Source organism: Notamacropus eugenii, chromosome 6, assembly GCF_028372415.1.
Source record: "Notamacropus eugenii isolate mMacEug1 chromosome 6, mMacEug1.pri_v2, whole genome shotgun sequence".
Classification (NCBI taxonomy): Eukaryota; Metazoa; Chordata; class Mammalia; order Diprotodontia; family Macropodidae; genus Notamacropus; species Notamacropus eugenii.
In genome coordinates, this window is record NC_092877.1 from 43,249,648 (window position 1) to 43,268,537 (window position 18,890).

Genomic DNA, 18,890 nt, shown 5'->3' on the forward strand with positions numbered 1-18,890 from the left:
AACTTGGCAGAAACTATTTGGTGCATAAAGGAGATGTTGGAATGTGATATTGTAAAAGGTGAAAGACAAAGGTTTACAATTAGAAATAACTCTTCCTACAAAGATAAAAATAATCCTACATGGGAAAAAGTAGACCTTTAATAAAGTAGAGGGCTGTCAATTATTCTTGATGAAAAGATCAGAGCTTAACAGGAACATTGAAATGCAAACATGAGTCTAGGGTAAAATAGAAAGGTGAATAATATACTTCAGCATTTGGAAGGGGATATACAATGAGGAAGTGTTTAATAAGAGAAGAAGAAATAACTATTCGTTCAGATGCACAATGTCATCAAGGATCATAGAAGAAGATAATAATGATAATAATAGTTATAAACACACACATACATATATGTGTGTGTGTGTGTGTGTGTGTATTGCTCTGACGTTTGCAAAACACCTTTCAGATAATATTTTGTTTTATCCTCACAACAACTCTGGGAGGTAGGTGCTATTATTATCCCCATTTTGCAGATCAGGGAACTGAGGCAGATAGATGTTAAGTGATTTTGCCAAGTCATAAAGTTAATAAGTGTCTAAATCTAAATTTGAATCCTGGTGTCCCTGACTATAAGTCCAAAGCTCTAGCTACTGGACCACCTAGCTAAGAAAAACAAAAGACCTGGGTAGATTTGACTCTATTTTGTGAGGCTAAGAGATGAAATAAAAGAAAAGAAAAAAGAAATATACTAGGGAAAAAAGGAAGAGGGAGAATGAAACTTACTATTTCTCATAGCAGAAATGCAAAGATGAAAAAAATACTAACAAGCAGAAATGGTTGTGAGGGAATGGGCATCACATGATTCTGACTTTCATATAAACTGGACAAAGAAGGATTGGACATACACACACACAGAGACATACACACATGTACAATTTGGCATAGAAATACATTAAACAGGGAGATGAGAACAGGGAGATGGGATAGCAGGATTAAAGAAGGAAGGTGGAATACATGAAAGATGAGTCATAAATAAAACAAACTGTAATGTTGGAGGATGGCATATGAATGGAGGATTGTTGTTCAGTCATTTAAGTCACATCTGACTCTGTGATCCCATCTGGGGTTTTCTTGGTAAAGACATGTAGCAGCAAGCACCCTGGCACATCCAGCTAGCACAGATTCTTAGATCTGCTTTTTTAAAAGGAAAGCAACTTTTGAGGGGTCAACAATCTTCTTTAATCACATATACCAACAGAGAAAATACAAGCAGAGAAATAAAGACCAACAGAGAGGGCTTCTAACTGCTGGACCATAAGCAGTACCTACATCACAGATCAAGAGACAGAACTGTCCGAATATTACATATGTACATAGTTACCAGAGAGAGAAGCACCAATATCTGGGTTTTCAAAAGACTGGGGTGGGGGAGGGGCCTCCTTAATGGCTACCCGGAGTCTCATCTGGTCATATCAAAGAAACATTCTTCCAAAGTGTAAGCTCCCAAAGCAAAACCCCACCTCAGAGTATATGTACACCTTTCAGATATGGAGGAACAACCCTAGTGACCCAGTGCCTCATTAGCAATTAACAAAAGGTATGCATCTTCCTGTAAAACAGGCCTCCCCTAATCAAGCTTCCTTTAATAGGCTTCACTTGAGACCTATTAATGGGTGAGGAAGATCTTAAACTCTTACATAACAAGCCTCCCCTAATCAAGCAACTCTCTTTAACATTACAAGATATTGAACTGGTCTGCCATTTCCTTTTCTAGCTCATTTTATAGATGAGGAAACTGAAGCAAATAAGTTAAATGACTAGACCAGGGTCACACAGCTAATAAATGACTGAGACCAGATTTTGAACTCAGGAAGATGAGTCTTCCTGACTTCAGACCTGGTGCTCTATCCACTATACCACACAGCTATTCCCAAGGGGGAGTGGGGAGAAGGGAGTTACAGGGAAAGAAATATACAGTGAAAATGTGTGATGGAGAAGGCAGAAGATAAGACAAGAAGGGGAGTAGAGTAAAAACAGATCCCTTCAATAACTGGTCATTAATATGAAGTGCACTCTTCTCCCCACCCCCCATTTCTTCTCTGTAAAGAGGACAGATGACCAAAGAGAATACAATTTATAAGAGTTAGGATGGAGAAAATCTGCAATTAATGATTGCAACCATGAATGGGAATGAGATGAGTTCATCCACAGAATGAAAAAGAATAGAAAAAATTACTTAGAAAGCAGAATCCAACAATATATATTTTTTGTAAGAAACACATTTAAAATATAAAGAATCACACAGTTAAAATAAGGAGCTGAAAGAAAATCTATTATACTTCCAGTGAATTCAACATATATTTTCCAGACCTAGACAAATCTAGGAGAAAGGTAGGATAGACGTAAAGGAAGGACCTAAATAAAATTCTAAAAAAGTTACATATGGTTCCAGACCTAGACAAATCTAGGAGAAAGGTAGGATAGACGTAAAGGAAGGACCTAAATAAAATTCTAAAAAAGTTACATATGGTAGATTTTGGGGATTAATAAATGGAAATAGAAGGAAATATACATCCTCTCATCAGCACCTTTAAAAACTAATCATATGGCATAGCATAAAGATCTGATGAAGAAATGCAGAGAAACAAATATTAATGATATCTTTTTATGTAAGTCAATACAATTTAATTCAACAAAGGACATTTGAAGGCAGGATTAAAATGATTATAAACTAAATAATTTAATTCTAAAGAATTAATGGGTCAAAGAACAAATCAGTTTTTAATTTCGGAAGGAGATTTGGAGAAGAGAAGGGAATTAGAAATAGTGATTGTTGAAAGAATGAAAGTTATCAAAACATTTTCAAAATGTCCATAAGAGTAAAGTAGAAAATTCTGAAGGAAGCAAAGACAAGCAAGTCTGTTTGGAAAGTAACATGTGAAATATATATTTTAAAAAGCTATTGGCACGAATTTCAGATGCATCATTTTGTATACCTCTTTACTTTGCGTTCTACAAGGTAAAAGTAAATGCTCATTTTTTTGTGTTTAAATTCAGTATAAAAATAAATAAAAATTTTGACTTCTGTGTTGAATTTACTACATACTTAAAAGAAAAAGCAAATCATTCATAATAGAGATTTGCAGTTTCATGTACCTTATTCTTCTGTTCTAATTTAAATGCAGATATCCACATTATATTGTGTCCATTAAGTTTAACTTTTAAAACTTTTTTTAAAGATTTGATTAATATTTTAAGGAATTTGATTCATAGACATTTTAAGGAATATTGTATGATTTTAACATCTGCATAAAAGACATCTTGTTGGCAGTTCAACCTTGGGTATGATATTTTGTTCCAAAAATGTTTTTTTAAAAAGTTAACAAAATATTTGAACTCAAGTCTCTTTTTCTGGTCTTCTTTGAATAGGAATGCTTATATTTGTTGAACATTTTCTAGTTCACAATACACTTTTTAAAGTAAACAAAGCCTGATGTCTTATTCCATATGTGTTTAGCAAATTGTATGACTATTAGTATGTGATCCACTCTAAAATATTTGTGAAATCTGGCCAGCCCCCTCTCTCAATCTATACTATAATGCCTTGTATGTATGTGTAGACTTGTCTCCTAAAATATTTGTGGAGAAAGGACAGTAGCTATGAGTATTTCTTTTTTTATTTTTATTTTTCATTTTTAACACAGTTCATATCACATAAAACAATTCCAACTTTTGGTCAGGTGATACTTTTTTTGAAGTATTTACAATACAAACCATAGATGAATTTTTTTTAATACTAAACAATTGAGACACAAATGATAACTATGTATGCTAACTTCATAGAGTATTTCTTATGTCACCTCCTAGAGCAATAATAATTACAGTTCTTATCCATTCCTTGAACATCATTTTTCCCCCTTTGCCATGTCTAGAAAATCAATCCCCCCAACATTTTAAATTACACTGCCTTGAGTATAGCTTTCTTTTGTACATGTATAATTGCTATTCTTCTCATCTTTGTTTTATTCATGGTCATTTTCATTGTTTTATACAACAGAGCCGGAACTATAATGTTAAAGTTAAAATGTAGTGGCTCTACTATAATTAATGGTGAAGAGTTCGTTGTAAAATTCTTTAACTGATCTCTATTTCCAACATTTTTGCTGTTTTCATTCTAACTTTACCTTAAAATTTCTTTGCTATGACTTTCCTTAGTTCCTGCTTTCTGCAAACTTGTTTTCCTTTCCCTGCACTGCTGCTCATTATCTTCCACCATCTCCCTCCATAAAGATTTTACAAACACAAGGACAGCACTTATGTATTCTAGTTGTGAAAATAAAATGGAATGGTATTTGCAAGGCATTTTGCAAGCCTTAAAGTGCCTTTTAAGTGGTAACTATTATTATTATTATTTTCAAGGAGATCAATTGGGTTTTTTTGGATAACTTCTAACTTCTTCAGAAAAGATATAATACTCAACTGTAACTACTCATATAACTATAATGAAAATTAGGCTATTGTACAGGGTACACCCAAAGTGCTCTAAGGATTCAAAGGCAAGATAGACTACATCTTCTTAAGAATATCAAGGAAGGTGTCAGAAAAACAAACATTTCTTAGTGTTTGGGCTGAGACAATTTGCAATAAAAGTGGCATTTAAGCTGATACTTGGTAGGATTTTGACAGGCTTTGATGGTGGCAGGGCCTTCCAGAATGTGTAAGGGCCTTCCAGGTGGAGAGAACCAGAGTAAAAGCATAGTTTTCTGTTGTGAAAAGACTGAGCCAGTAGGGGATGGGGATAATTAAAGGCTTTGGAGAGTTCAAGGACTGGCCATAAGGGATAAGGGAGACCTGGTGAATGTTGGTGGCTTGGCTCTTTTGGCTCCCTCACCTCTCACATCCTGTCTCACACTCATGAATTCTGCCTCTGACATCTCTTTTGACTCAATTCCCTTACTTCTATTCCCACTGCAAGCCTGCCCCTGTACTAAATCAGTAGATTATTAACACGTCTTTTAATCTTCTCTACTTCCAGAAAAAACTTTCCTCCCTTCACCTATTCAAAACTCCCTCTTGCTTTACATATCGAGTTCAAATTGTGCTTGTCTTTTTGTTCTCATTTCTACATTCAGATACTATCAAAAAGGAATAACACAGGGCATAATGTTCAGGGACAGAAAAGGGGAGGGAAATTTCAAAGGTTCTTTGTCATCTAAGCTATAACTGGAAAGTTTTGTTAAAAAAATCAGTTATTGGTATTGGAGGCAGTTAGGTGGCCTTAGAGTCAGAATAATTCTGAGTTCAAATTCGACCTCACACACTAATTGTGTGACCCCCTAGGGCAAATCCCTTAATTTAATCTTTCAGCCTCCACCTGCTCCCTCCCTCAACTGGGGATAATAATTGCATTTGTTGTGAGGATCACATAATTTAATATTTATAAAGTACTTAATGCAATGTCTGGCACATTGCAGGCGTTATATAAATGTTTATTCCCTTGCTCCCAGACTCCCACCATTCACTTCAACATTCCTGACAAATCACATAAGTGACACAACAATGGACAAGAAAATTGCAAAAACAAGTGAGGGGATGTAGCTCAGTGGTAGAGCGCACGCTTTGCATGTGTGAGGCCCCGGGTTCGATCCCCGGCATCTCCACCAGTATTTCCTCTTGAGATTTTAATGAAGTTAGCTCCTTACTCAACTTGTACAAAACTGTGTGCCAAATCAGCTACCACCACATCACCCATACGTGGAAGTATTGGTTACAACAAACGGAGAAGTTTTTAATGCTGTGGATAAATCCATTTACCTTGGTAGCGTACTTTCTAGGGATGTACACGCTGACAACGAGGTTGATGCACGCATTGTCAGAGATAGTTCAGTGTTTGGGAGGCTCCGAAGAAAAGTTTGGGAGACAAGAGGTGTTAGACTGACTACCACACTGATCTACAGAGCCCTTGTGTTGACCTCATTGTTGTATGCCTGTGAAACAAGGACAGTCTACCAGCGCCATGCCAGGAAACTGAATCGCTTTCATTTGAACTGTCTTAGGAACATTCTGAGAATCACCTGGCAGGATAAGGTACCAGACACTGAGGTCTTCACTCGAGCTGAACTGCCAAGCATTCAGACTATGCTTCAGAGAGCGTAACTCTGATGGACTGGTCACGTTGTTCGAATGCAAAATTTATGCTTGCCAAAAAGACCGTTTTATGAAAACTCACATGGAGCAGGCGATCATATGGTGGGCAGAAGAAGCGATACAAAGACACTCTCAAAGTCTCCCTCAAGAACTTTGGATTTGACTGTGCGACATGGGAGACACTGGCACAGGACAGCCCAGCGTGGTGTGCCCACATCAGAAAGGGCACTGTGCTCTATGAGCGAAGCAGAATTGAGACAACACAAAGTTAACATAGGATGGGCAAATTTGGAGTATCCACCCCAAATACTCACACGGACTATCTGTGCCCAACCAGTGGTAGAGCATTTCTAGCACATATTGGTCTGATCAGCCACAGTCAGACACAATGAAGTTTCACTTTACAATGGATGTCATTTTGGTCCTCTTCGAGGACTAAGGACAACAATCAACCAATAAAAGTTGTCAAGATGATAATTCTGACCTAGCATCTTCCCCCCCAGCCACGCCTCTGAGTTTCCAATCCAATGGAGACCAACTTCAGACCCACGGAGTCACATCTCTGCTAATAAACAGACCCGAGGCCCTCATTTGGTTAGGTTCGGGCGGCTTTGTGGCATTACAGTGAGGGTGATGCCTCAAGTTATTCCCGCAGTGTAGTGTGAAAGTCAATCTACGTGGACCTCCACGGAATAAACTTGAAGCAATTAGAAGGTGCAATTATAATGTTCCCACTGAAGAGCGAGGCCAAAAAGAGAAGAGGAAACGTTAAAGAGGTAAAGAAGCTCTAGGTAAAGGAAGAAAAATGAAGCCCTCTGGGACAACTGTCAGAGCCCTTGGGAGAAATTTCAGCCTTCAGAGAGGGTCACCAAGAAAATCAAATCTGAAGACTTCTGGAACCATTTGGGGAAAATATCCTACCATCTCTTTGCATGGCCACACTCACACATGGAAGGCTTCAGTCAGATACACAAGACTTCCATTCTTTCCCTGTGCCTGAGTCAAGTGTCTGTCTGTTCTCTATGTCTTCTCTCTTGGACGTTCTCTTTTGCGGCCCCCCCTTCCCTCCCCCCCCCCCCCCCCCCCCAGTACACTCCACATGCTCCAGTGTTACCAACTTCCCTTCCAGCTGCCTTTAGGCATCTCTGGACGAATCTGTGGCTTTCTGGTCCTCCAGATAGCGGTTGCTGTCCAATTATAGGACTCCTGGACAAGAAGGCGCAAGTCTCTTTAGCAGCTGAAGGCGGAGAGCTAGTTATCTTGTACTCTGTCCTCTCGACGTTTCCCCTTAGAAATGATCAAAACGTCTTTTGCAGAAAATTTACCAGTCACCTCTGCCTTTTCCGTGCAAAACTTTTTTACATCCAAACGGGATGCCTATCTTTAGATGACCAGGAGGGATAATGAATTCACTGTGTTCTGCATGACTGGGTGTTATTCCTCATCTTATAGTCCCCAAGTCTCATATCTGCTTTTGTATCATCTCTACGTTCTGACATTTAGGTGGAGCATTGAAAGTATGGTACAATGATAGAACCTCGGGATTGTGAATGACTTTGAAGGCAGGAGGGTGGAGGTGGGAGTTGTTCTTTGTATTTACATCCAACCTTTCTCCTGGGACTCAGAAGAGGGGAATCAACTGAGCAAAGTTCCCTTCAAGATACACAGGGACAGACTCAAAACTGGAAGATGCGGGTATCGATCCCGCTACCTCTCACATGCTAAGCGAGCGCTCTACCATTTGAGCTAATCCCCCACACGTTAGAAGCATTCTCCAGCTTCTCCTAGTGGGTTCTAAAAGGTTACAGTACACACCTCTAAAGCTTGGGGGAGGATGGACTAGAAACAGGAGGGAAAGATCCAGGTAAGGCTTCAGAGGACAAATATAAATAGAGCAATGGACTTAAAAAGAAAGACAAGTAGGGCAGCCTCTTCCACCTCCCTTTTCCCCCCATTCCTGCTTTTTAGTACTTTCGATCAGGTGACCATGGCCTCTCTCCTATTAATAACTGGAAAAACCCAGCAGGATGAAATGAAAGGCCCTTCCAGGAGTCTGAAACAATACTTGCAAGAGGAGTCCAGCTCAAACTAGACATATTCAGTCTGTTAACTTACTCTGAGAACTTTCCTTGGCCAAAGAACAATCCTCACATTTGTTGTAAAATTCTATAATACTCTGCTCATGTGAGACTAATCCTGAGGGAGCACATGTGTTTCTGGCTAAGATCCAGTAGATTATGAACTGCTTGTGGGCAGAGATTGCTTCATTTTGGTCTTTGTATCCCTAAAAGGACAGTCGAGGATCTTGTCCAAAGTAGCTTCTTGGCTTACATGGCATCAGATCAGGGGGATCCTGTAAGCAGTCCAAGATGCAGAAGAGAGAGCCTGCACCAATCCTTCCTTAGGTTACTGGTTCCCAAGATAAGACTGGAGAGGAAAGAAGAAAGAAAAGGAATTCAGGTGGAATTCTAAACCAGGACCTCCTGCTTAGGATCTGAGTGTTTTCACAACAAGGTTTGGACTAGGCACTGGGAGCAAACTCAAGTGACCAGGGGAGAAGGCTGACTTTCCTTTTCCAATTGCTTTTGGGTAACAGTTAGAGGGAGGAGGGCCACAGAGGAAGGAAGGTGATAAAATCAGAATTCTCCCTAGGATCAGCCTTAGTTCTGCTTGGTACCCAATCTCTTTACAGGTTCTGACTCCCAACTATTCTGCTAGCTGTCCTAAGAAACTGTGAACAGTTGACTAGTCACCTTTTTCCCATATTGAGGCTCTGAGTACTAGGGCTAAGCCCAGTTTATTCAGTCAAGAACAAAATTTGGCTGAGTAGTTTGTACTATTTATTGGGATTTCTTTCTGTTTTTTAGTTCCTTGGGATATGTATGATGGACTCTTGAAAGTCATTCTAGTGAGCCACAAACTTGGAAAGGTTCTACCATTCTGAGAAGGCTTCCCTTTGCTTGTGGGATCTTTGAGTCTTGTCCTGTTATTTTCTCATGGATTTGGGTGGAGAAGATTTCAGTGTGTCTCAAAATATGGTATAGAGACCTCTCAATACCTTCTTCTTTACCTTAAAGTTTTATTTATGGTAGAACCACTATTCCCACTCCCATATCATCGCAAGAAGGAAAACAATAGTTCTGGGAAAAAAAGGATTTGGGAACCAGTAATCTAATTTCAAAAGTAAAGATGTCAAAACCAGTGAATTTTAAAAATTCATCCTAGTACTACCCTAACTGTGTCATCAAACATTTTCTCTTAGATCCTTTCATCGACAGCAGTTCCCGATGGGATGGTGGAGGTATGGTAAAGTCACTACAGTGGTAACGAAAGGAAAAGTGTTTAGTCTTAGTCTGCCCTGGAAGGATGTGAAGCCCTATTTTATTGCATTTACAACTCTTGGTTTATAATTCAGAGAACAAACTATTCATAATACTTCTGCGTGTAAGAGGACTCAAAATTGGAGGATGCGGGCATCGATCCCGCTACCTCTCGCATGCTAAGCGAGCGCTCTACCACTTGAGCTAATCCCCCACCGCAAAAAAGAGAGCCAAAAAGTCGATACATGGCACCTTCTCCCAGTGCCTGGAAGTGGAGGGCGGGGGCGGGGAGTGAGGTTGTATTGTGTGAGATAAATCTTTCCGAGGCAATAAAAAAGCAGGAGTGTGGCGAGGAACAAACTGATGTTGGGCCTGAATTTGAGTAAATTTCAAAATAAGGAGGGACAGTGTACGGATTAGGAGGCATAGATATAACCGGAAGACAGGGGAGGACAGGGAAATGCAGGCATGGAGAAAGTAGCCCCAGCTTCTTAGTGCCTTAATACCAGTTAACTGAGCTAAGTCTTGACAAGGGAACTGTTCCTGAAGTTCACAAGGATTTCTCCTCCAAACTTCAGACATCTCTGGGTGTGTGTTTTCAGTGACCTCCAGATTTGGGTATGATCAAAGATTTCCCCACTGTTTTACACTCTCCAGTGTGAAATAGCTATACCCTTAAGACTGACTTGACTTCGGCTCTCTGGTTTCCGGTTCTCTAAAGCTTCTTTCTCTCCCTGCACATCATTTCCAGAAGAATTTAATCTGACCACTTCCTTCTCCCTCCCTCCACCCCCTCCACTACTGCTCTGGCTTTAGCTTCTGAAATAAAAGGAAATCTAAACAATGAAGTAAGAAATCCCCTAGACTCTCTGGATCATATAATCCTCTTTTAATAAGTTCTGGGGTTTATACCTGTGTAATGACAACCGTTTGAGCCTACTTGAGTGATTCCAGAACCCCTTATCATGCCTTAAGGGAAAGGAAAATAACCTTGGATGTCAAAGAAATTGGAAAGTACCTTTGCATAATCCTGGAGAGAGTAGTAAGCAGCATGATGACGTGTCTAACGAGGAAGAAAGGAAAAGCTGAGGATGAAGTGAGAAAAGAGGAGCCCACTTGGAAGTCCAGAACGCTTTGAAGAAGTGATCGGCCCTAAAAGACAGTATCCCAGAAAGGCAGACAGAAAGGCTTAATGGAGGCATTTACAAGCCAGAAAACCTGTCCAATACTGGTTCGATACAAATGCCCAATCAAGCACTCATGGAATCACCGTAGGATTCAGATGAATCACGTTCCCTTTCTTGGTCTACAGGGTTCATTTTTCTCGGTTACTCTGTTCCTTTCAGGTTTGTCTTGTCTCTTTATCCTTTTGTCTACTTCCCATCCTCTTCCTAGCTGTGTCAAAATTGTCTGTAGGTGCTTTGAGGAATGAATCTGAATCTTTTTGCTCCTTCCTATATAGTACAGTGCCCTGACCGGGATTCCTTCAAACACGAACAGTTCCTCCAACCAGAGCTGCTGAGCAAGAGCCCTGTCATATGTCTTTTTCTCAATATTTTTCTTGCCCTGCTTCGTTCTCTACATGGAAACTCTGCTGGTGTCTCAAACTCAATATGTCCAGAACTAAGTCTAGTTTCTTCCCTCTGCTCCCCAATTCTGCTGCTCCTCGTGCTTTCACTATTTTCATCTGTGACACCATCATTCACTCACTCACTAGATCTAGTAACTCTGGAGTTATTTTAAGTCTTTTCTCTCCCTCATCATATCCTAGTAGATAGGAGGTGTTCCTGATTTTATCTCCACAACATTTCTTGCCATCCTCTTCTCTCTTTCTACTGTCATCCACCTAATCCAGAATCCCATCATCAATCCTCAGACTGTTTGAATAGTTTCTTTAAAGATCTTATCCTTTCCATTCTCTGCCCCCTCCAACTCATTCTTCATTCAGCCAGAGTAATTTTTCTTATGTATAGATCTGGTCATACAAGTCTTCTGCTCAAAAATTTTCAGTGGTTCCTTATTGCTTCTAGCATAAAATCAACTTTCCCCCTGTAAGTCAAAGCCATCAACAATCGTATCTTTTTACCTTCTCTTTCTTATGTCAATCTTAAATATAGGATGAGGAAGTACAGGATGAGGTTACTAAACAGTGCTTCTAATGAAAAGACCTTTTTTAAAAAAGTGCAAACTCTATGAATTATTAGCCTCTGAGTATTAATAAAATATTTTTCCAGTTTAGTAATTTTGGAGTATAATTTGGGTCATCCATCTTGATCTCTATAACATCTGGGGGCAACCCCTGAAAAAAGAACAATGGAAGCTGCATGAGGGTTAAGGGGATTAAGTATGTTTCTACAGGTGGCAGGGAAGAATAATGTTAAGGGTACAGGTGGAGGGATAGAGAATAGGCATAACTCTCCTCTTAGAGAAAGAAAAGAAGATAGTGATGCCTCTGAGGTTGGAGGCATGGAAGATAGGGGTTAAGGAAGCTCTTTTTGGAAGGTCTATGTATTCTCAGTAAAGTAGGATCTTCTGTTTCCAATGAGTGTTTGTGAGTTGGAGGGAGTAGTGTGTAAGGGAGGGGAGGGAATGTCAAAATAGAATTGATGCCTAGAGGAGGATAGAAAAGGTATAACTTGCCACATGGGGTTGAGTTAAGAAGTCACTAAGATTGGAGAAGAAGATTTGTCAAGCTCCAGAGAAAGAAGTTACAGTCGCTCTCTGATAATAAGTGAGATCTGCTCAGTCTTGCAATTATCTCCAATAGTATCCAGAAGTGGTAAAGGGAGACTGGACAAATCCCAAGGCTAGCTTTGCCCAGGGTGAAGCTTCCCTGGTTCATTGTTCTCTTCTAAAAATCATAAGAAATATTATCAAAAGTAGATGGTACTTGAAGGAGCTACTATAGTCATTAAATGAACAGTCTCAATCTTGGAAAAGAATTAACAGCAAATTTATTGTTATTCCACATAGACAACAAGTCACACAGTGACATTGATGAAACTAGAATCCAGAACTTCTTGCCCAGTGTTCTCTAATCTTCAGACTCAGGCTACCTGTAGGGTAAAAGCCCTAAAATACCGTAATAAGTAAAAAGTCATAAAAACTTAAACTCTGTGAAAAGTGGAAGCCTGAACATCATGACCTGTTTACAATCATAACCTAGACACTGAGGCATTTGTTAAGCTACTATAACCTATGAAAAACCAAATAAGAATATTGTGGCCCATGTGTGACTGGTACATGATCCATAGACAAACTTATATTCGGGCATAACATTGGCTTAACTCCCAAGCTCATTACTAAGCAGAAAATCCAAAATATCCACTAATCAGTATGATATACTCTTGAGCTCCTCCTCCCTTTGTTTTCTATAATTACCACAGGGATTTGGGGGTTCTTCAGCAGGGATTCACAAAACTGTCTGGCTGCCACCCCAAACCAAAGATTGTTCCTGTTTGTGAGTATTCATGATGATTGATTAAACTACTACTTATAATCAATTTAGAGCTCCATGGCTCTTCCTTTGGTATAAAAAAACCCCTATAGTTATGGGAGAAATAGAGGGTTCCCCAGTCAGGGGAATTTTGAACCTTACTCTATGTCTCTGGGGAGCAACACCAAACAAATAGCACTAAAATGATTTCATACAGTCAGTCTCTAAACTCCTCCATGTGTCCAACTGTTCCTACAATACAGGCTTGGGTATGATTATAGTTATCATCACTCCACACCTTCAATGAAGTGGGAAATAGGTGTTTCCTAAGCCCTAGATAATAGTCTAAGAAACATTGGACTAGAGAGCAAATTTGTGTCTCTTTTTATGTTCCAGTTGCTGGTTCCTGTCTGGTGTCACTAGCAGGTGAAGGTATTATGAATGGCACAGCCAGTTCCAAGAGACTCAATTTAGGATGGAATTGATTGCTTTTGAGGAAAGTCCAGTGATTTAGCTCACTGGATAAGACACATCCATAAAATAGGATACCAGGTTGGATAATTGAGTTAGGATCCACAAATACCTTAAAGGGGTAGGAGACTATAACTTATCTAAAATGGTGAAATGTCATAGGCAAAAAGGTAAAGTTTTGCATGGCTTAAAAATCAGTTTCATATTTATAAGATGAATCATATGTAACTAGATAGCAGTTCATTTTTTTATTTAAATTTATTTATTTAAGTTTTCAACATTCATTTCCACAAAATTTTGGGTTCCAAATTTTCTCCCCATTTCTCCCCTCCCCCCACCCCAAAACGCCGAGCATTCTAATTACCCCTATCACCAATCTGTCCTCTCTTCTAACATCCCTCCCTTCCCTTATCCCCATCTTCTCTTTTGTCCTGAAGGACAAGATAAATTTCTATACCCCATTACCTGTATTTCTTATTTCCTAGTTGCAAGAACAATACTCAACAGTTGTTCCTAAAATTTTGACTTCCAGCTTCTCTTCAACCCTCCCTCCCCACCCATTCCCTTTGGGAAGGTAAGCAATTCAATATAGGCCATATCTGTGTAGTTTTGCAAATGACTTCCATAATAGTCATGCTGTGTAAGACTAACTATATTTCCTTCCATCCTATCCTGCCCCCCATTTCTTCTATTCTCTCTTTTGATCCTATCCCTCCCCAAGATTGCTCCCTCCTCCCACTGCTCTCCCTTCCATTATCCCCCCCACCCTGCTTATCCCCTTCTCCCCCACTATCCTGCATTGTAAGATAGGTTTTCATACCAAAATGAGTGTGCATTTTATTCCTTCCTTTAGTTAAATGTGATGAGAGTAAGCTTCATGTTTTTTTCTCTCACCTCCCCACTTTTTCCCTCCACTGAAAAGTCTTTTACTTGCCTCTTTTGTGACAGATAATTTGCCCCCTTTCATTTCTCCCTTTCTCCTCCCAATATATTTCTCTCTCACACCTTAATTTCATTATTTTCAGATATGATCCCATCCTATTCAATTCACCGTGTTCTCTGTCTCCCTCTGTGTGTGTGTGTGTGTGTGTGTGTGTGAGTGTGTGTGTAATCCCACCAGCTACCCAGATACTGAAAAAAGTTTCAAGAGTTACAAATATTGTCTTTCCATGTAGGAATGTAAACACTTCAACTTTAGTAAGTCTCTTATGACTTCTTTTTACTGTTTGCCTTTTCATACTTCTCTTCATTCCTATGTTTGAAAGTCAAATTTTCTTTTCAGCTCTGGTCTTTACATCAAGAATGCTTGAAAGTCCTCTATTTCATTGAAAGACCATTTTTTCCCCCTGCAGTATTATATTCAGTTTTGCTGGGTAGGTGATTCTTGGTTTTAGTCCTAGTTCCTTTGACTTCTGGAATATCCTATTCCATGCCCTTCTATCCCTTAATGTAGAAGCTGCTAGATCTTGTGTTATCCTGATCATATTTCCACAATACTTGAATTGTTTCTTTCTAGCTGCTTGCAATATTTTCTCCTTGACCTGGGAACTCTGGAATTTGGCCACAATGTTCCTAGGAGTTTCTCTTTTTGGATATCTTTCAGGAGGGGATTGGTGGATTCTTTCAATATTTATTTTGCCCCCTGGTTCTAGAATCTCAGGGCAGTTTTCCTTGATAATTTCGTGAAAGATGATGTCTAGGCTCTTTTTTTGATCAAGGCTTTCAGGAAGTCCCATAATTTTTAAATTGTCTCTCCTGGATCTATTTATCAGGTCAGTTGTTTTTCCAATGAGATTTTTCACATTATCTTCCATTTTTTCATTCTTTTGGTTTTGTTTTGTGATTTATTGGTTTCTCATAAAGTCATTAGCTTCCATCTGTTCCATTCTAATTTTGAAAGAACTATTTTCTTCAGTGAGCTTTTGAACCTCCTTTTCCATTTGGCTAATTCTACTTTTTAAAGCATTCTTCTCCTCACTGGCTTTTTGAACCTCTTTTACCAATTGAGTTAGCCTATTTTTCAAGGTGTTATTTTCTTCAGCATTTTTTGGGGTCTCCTTTAGCAAGGTGTTGACCTGCTTTTCATGCTTTCCTTGCATCTCTCTCATTTCTCTTCCCAATTTTTATTCCACCTCTCTTACTTGATTTTCAAAGTCCTTTTTGAGCTCTTCCATGGCCTGAACCCAATGAATATTTATTTTGGATGTTTTGGATACAGAAGTCTTGACTTTTATGTCTTTCCCTGATGGTAAGCATTGTTCTTCCTCATCTGAAAGGATGGGAGAAGATATCTGTTCACCAAGAAAATAACCTTCTATAGTCTTATTTTTTTCCCCTTTTTTGGACATTTTTTCCAACCAGTTACTTGACTTTTGGGTCCTTTGTCAAGAGTAGGGTATACTCTGGGAAACTGTGAGATCTCAGTTCCTCCAAGGTGGCACAATCAAGCGTGTGCTGGTCTGGATGCAGAGAGGGATTTTTGTGCCCAGAATCTTAGCAGTTACCTTTCCACAGCCACTTGGCCTCCAGTTCCCAAGTCAGCACTGGAGGCTCATTTTCAGATGAGCTGGATGGGCAGGGCCACCATCCAGTGTGAGACAAAGACCAGCTCCCCCAGGGCCTCCACACAGGGTGGAGGCAAGAATCAGCTCTTCAATGCCCCCAGGGTTTTTATGCTCCAAAAATGTATGTGTCTGCTGTGCCTGCAATGTAGCCTCTGAGGCGGCTGCCTACTGCCAGAGCTATGGGAAGGCCCTTCTCCCTTCCTGGACAGCTGGAAAAACCCCATCACTGACCCTTGGCACCTGTGGGTTGAGGGATCTTCGAATTGATGCTGCTGTGACTGGAGATTCCACCCTCAAGGGTTGTTCTGGATGCTGGGCTGGGCTCCTCAAGCTCCACATCTGGTGCAACCCACATTTCCCATGGGCCTTTCATGTCACCCTGGACTGGAAATCTCCTCCACTCTGTTGTTCTCCACTTCTGCTCCTTCAAAATTTGTTGAGAGTCCCTCTCTACAGGTATTTTATGGGCTGTGGGGGGAGACCCTGCGTATGTGTGTCTTTCTACTCTGCCATCTTGGCTCTGCCCCCTACAGCAGTTCATTTTAAAGAGATTAAAGGGATTTGAATGAGGCTGGACACTGGAACTCTGTGTCTACTTGTGCAAATAAATCCTGTGGGCTGTAATTGTGTGTGAAAGGGCAATCTGCCTCCCTGGATGCTAAAGGAGAGGGAAAACTGAAACTACCTGAGAAACAAGAAGTGATCTAATCATGGAGGGGAAGTTGTGAGCCTCAATTGATGCTGGTTCTGATTCTGCTTTGTGCCAACTGGCATATTTCAAGAGTGTGGAGCTGCAGATTCTCTGACTAGGAGACAGAGACTGTATGATTGAGTTGAATGCAAGACAAACAGGGACAGGTAGCAACTGCTGCCAGCTGTGCATGGAGACAAAGCCCAGTGAAGTCTTGTTCTTCCCACTGCCCTCTTTTTTCTGTCTCTGAGAGACAAATCTCCTTTAGAGGCAACTAAATATCTCAATGGATAGAGGCTCTAATAGGTCTGATGTCAGAAAGATTGAGTTCAAATCCAACTTGAGACCCTTACTAGCCACTTGACTCTGGGCAAGTCAATTAACCTCTGCCTCAGTTTTCTCATCTATAAAAAGGAGATAAAGCAGCACCTACTTTCCAAGGTTGTGAGGATCAAAGTTTTTATTAAATTATTTTATTTGTTTTCAGTATTCTACAACCTCTTCCATACGTCTTAGATTTTTTCCCCCTCCCTCCTCCTCTTGCCTCCTTCCTCCCCTCTCCCTCCCTGAGATAGCATACAACCTTATATAGATTCTACACATGCATTCCTATTAAATACATTTTCAACTTAGTCAAGGATGAAATTTTTAAAGCATGTAGTATAATGTCTAGCACATGTGCTTAATAAAGACTTGTTCCCTCCCTCCTTTTAGCCATTCTTGTTTCTTAGGATCCTCTTTGCTTTTACTTCTTTTGGTTCTAAAAATTAACAAATAAACCAGTTTGGTATAAATTCCAGTTGACCTTATCATTGTATTTAATTGTGTGTATGTTGAAATACCCAGGGAAAGAGGGAAAGATTTATACAATTGTTGGAATACTTGCAGTATAGGGACTCAGAATTAGAATGAAATGGGATGCCATTAATTCACATTTGATAGCTTTCCAAAATTAGAGAGAATACATAAATCCAGAAAAATACCTAGATTTTAGGCCTTACTGGTGAGAGAAAGGAAGGAGAGCTAAAAAGGGTTCTAAGTTGCTTAGATTTTATTTTCTGTGCCAGCTGTCCCAGGCAACTTGCCTTCCCGTTATTTCTCTCCCACAGAACTGAAAAGCAACCCATTCTCACATGGAAGGATGAGTAACATGGAAATTGAATGGTCTTTAATCTGGTTATGTTTGCAAAAGACAATGGGGATGTTTAACCTGGAAAAGATAGATCAGGGACATGATCACTGTTTTCATGCATTTGACAGCTGTTACACTGAAGAAGGATTCAATTTCTATTATTTTGCCTCAGTTCAAAATCGGGAGCTATGGGTCAAGAAGCAAATCTAAGATTGATGACAAGATAAACTTTCTAACATCGTATACATTCTGAAATGTGAAATGGTCTGGCTCAGGAGGGCATGGTTTCCCTAACTTTGACTGTCTGATAGGTCTCCTAACTTGTTTTGAAATTTCTTTGGAGATAGGGGTTGAACTAGAAAACTTCTTTAGATATGGTGACAGAATCTTCCAAATTTAAATTTATATGATTCTGTAAAAATTTCATTTCTGGGCAGCACATTTTTGAAACATATTAATAAGCAGAAAATGGTTCTAAGGAAAGATACTAGGAAATAAATATAAGGGTCTTGAAAATCCATGGAAGGAAATAATAAATTTAGGCTCAATTGAAGGAGAACCTTCCCGAATAATTAGTGCTGTTCACTAGTGCACATATCCCACTCTGGAACATAGTGTAGTCTGCTTCTCTTCACACCGGCTTGCTATTTCGTACATGCAGGAGGTCCTTTCCAAATCCCAGATTCTTCATTATCACCCCAGAAGAAGAGCCCATGTGATAGTGACTCGACAGGAGTTCACTTTAAGTGGAAGCATACAAAGGAGAACAGAAAGACCCAAAATTTGATCTTGAGCAATATAATGCCACTGAGGGGTTTTGAGCACAAGAAACCATATGTTGGCCACAGAGGGAAGGATATAGCAGCCACTAGAAGAACCACAAACATGTCACTGAGATGGAATCCATGGAACCGGGGGAGGAGTAACAGAAAACAACAAAAACCACTTAAAGAGTTCAAGATTTTCCAGATGTATCATGCCCATAAGCGTTCGCCCTCTTTTTGTTAAACTCTAGGCAGATTTTTATTTTTAAACACCTTTGATCAGCCATTCCTCTTTTCGATTCTGGTCATTACACTCTATCCTTATGTTTTCAGGATCCCATTCCGTCTTTACCAACGGTTTACTTTCTTGATCAGCTTCCTGTTG

At 39.8% G+C, this 18,890-nt stretch overlaps 3 non-coding genes across 3 annotated transcripts; 1 reads left to right on the top strand and 2 right to left on the bottom strand.

The window, feature by feature from the left end:
- The first annotated feature begins 5,568 nt into the window (after positions 1 to 5,568).
- Positions 5,569 to 5,640, top strand: TRNAA-UGC (transfer RNA alanine (anticodon UGC)). Its single transcript has one exon. It is a non-coding gene; the product is annotated as a tRNA-Ala (tRNA).
- A 2,170-nt stretch (positions 5,641 to 7,810) lies between these two features.
- TRNAA-AGC (transfer RNA alanine (anticodon AGC)) lies at positions 7,811 to 7,883 on the bottom strand. The gene has a single exon. It is a non-coding gene; the product is annotated as a tRNA-Ala (tRNA).
- A 1,705-nt stretch (positions 7,884 to 9,588) lies between these two features.
- Positions 9,589 to 9,661, bottom strand: TRNAA-AGC (transfer RNA alanine (anticodon AGC)). Its single transcript has one exon. It is a non-coding gene; the product is annotated as a tRNA-Ala (tRNA).
- Between the last annotated feature and the right edge of the window lie 9,229 nt (positions 9,662 to 18,890).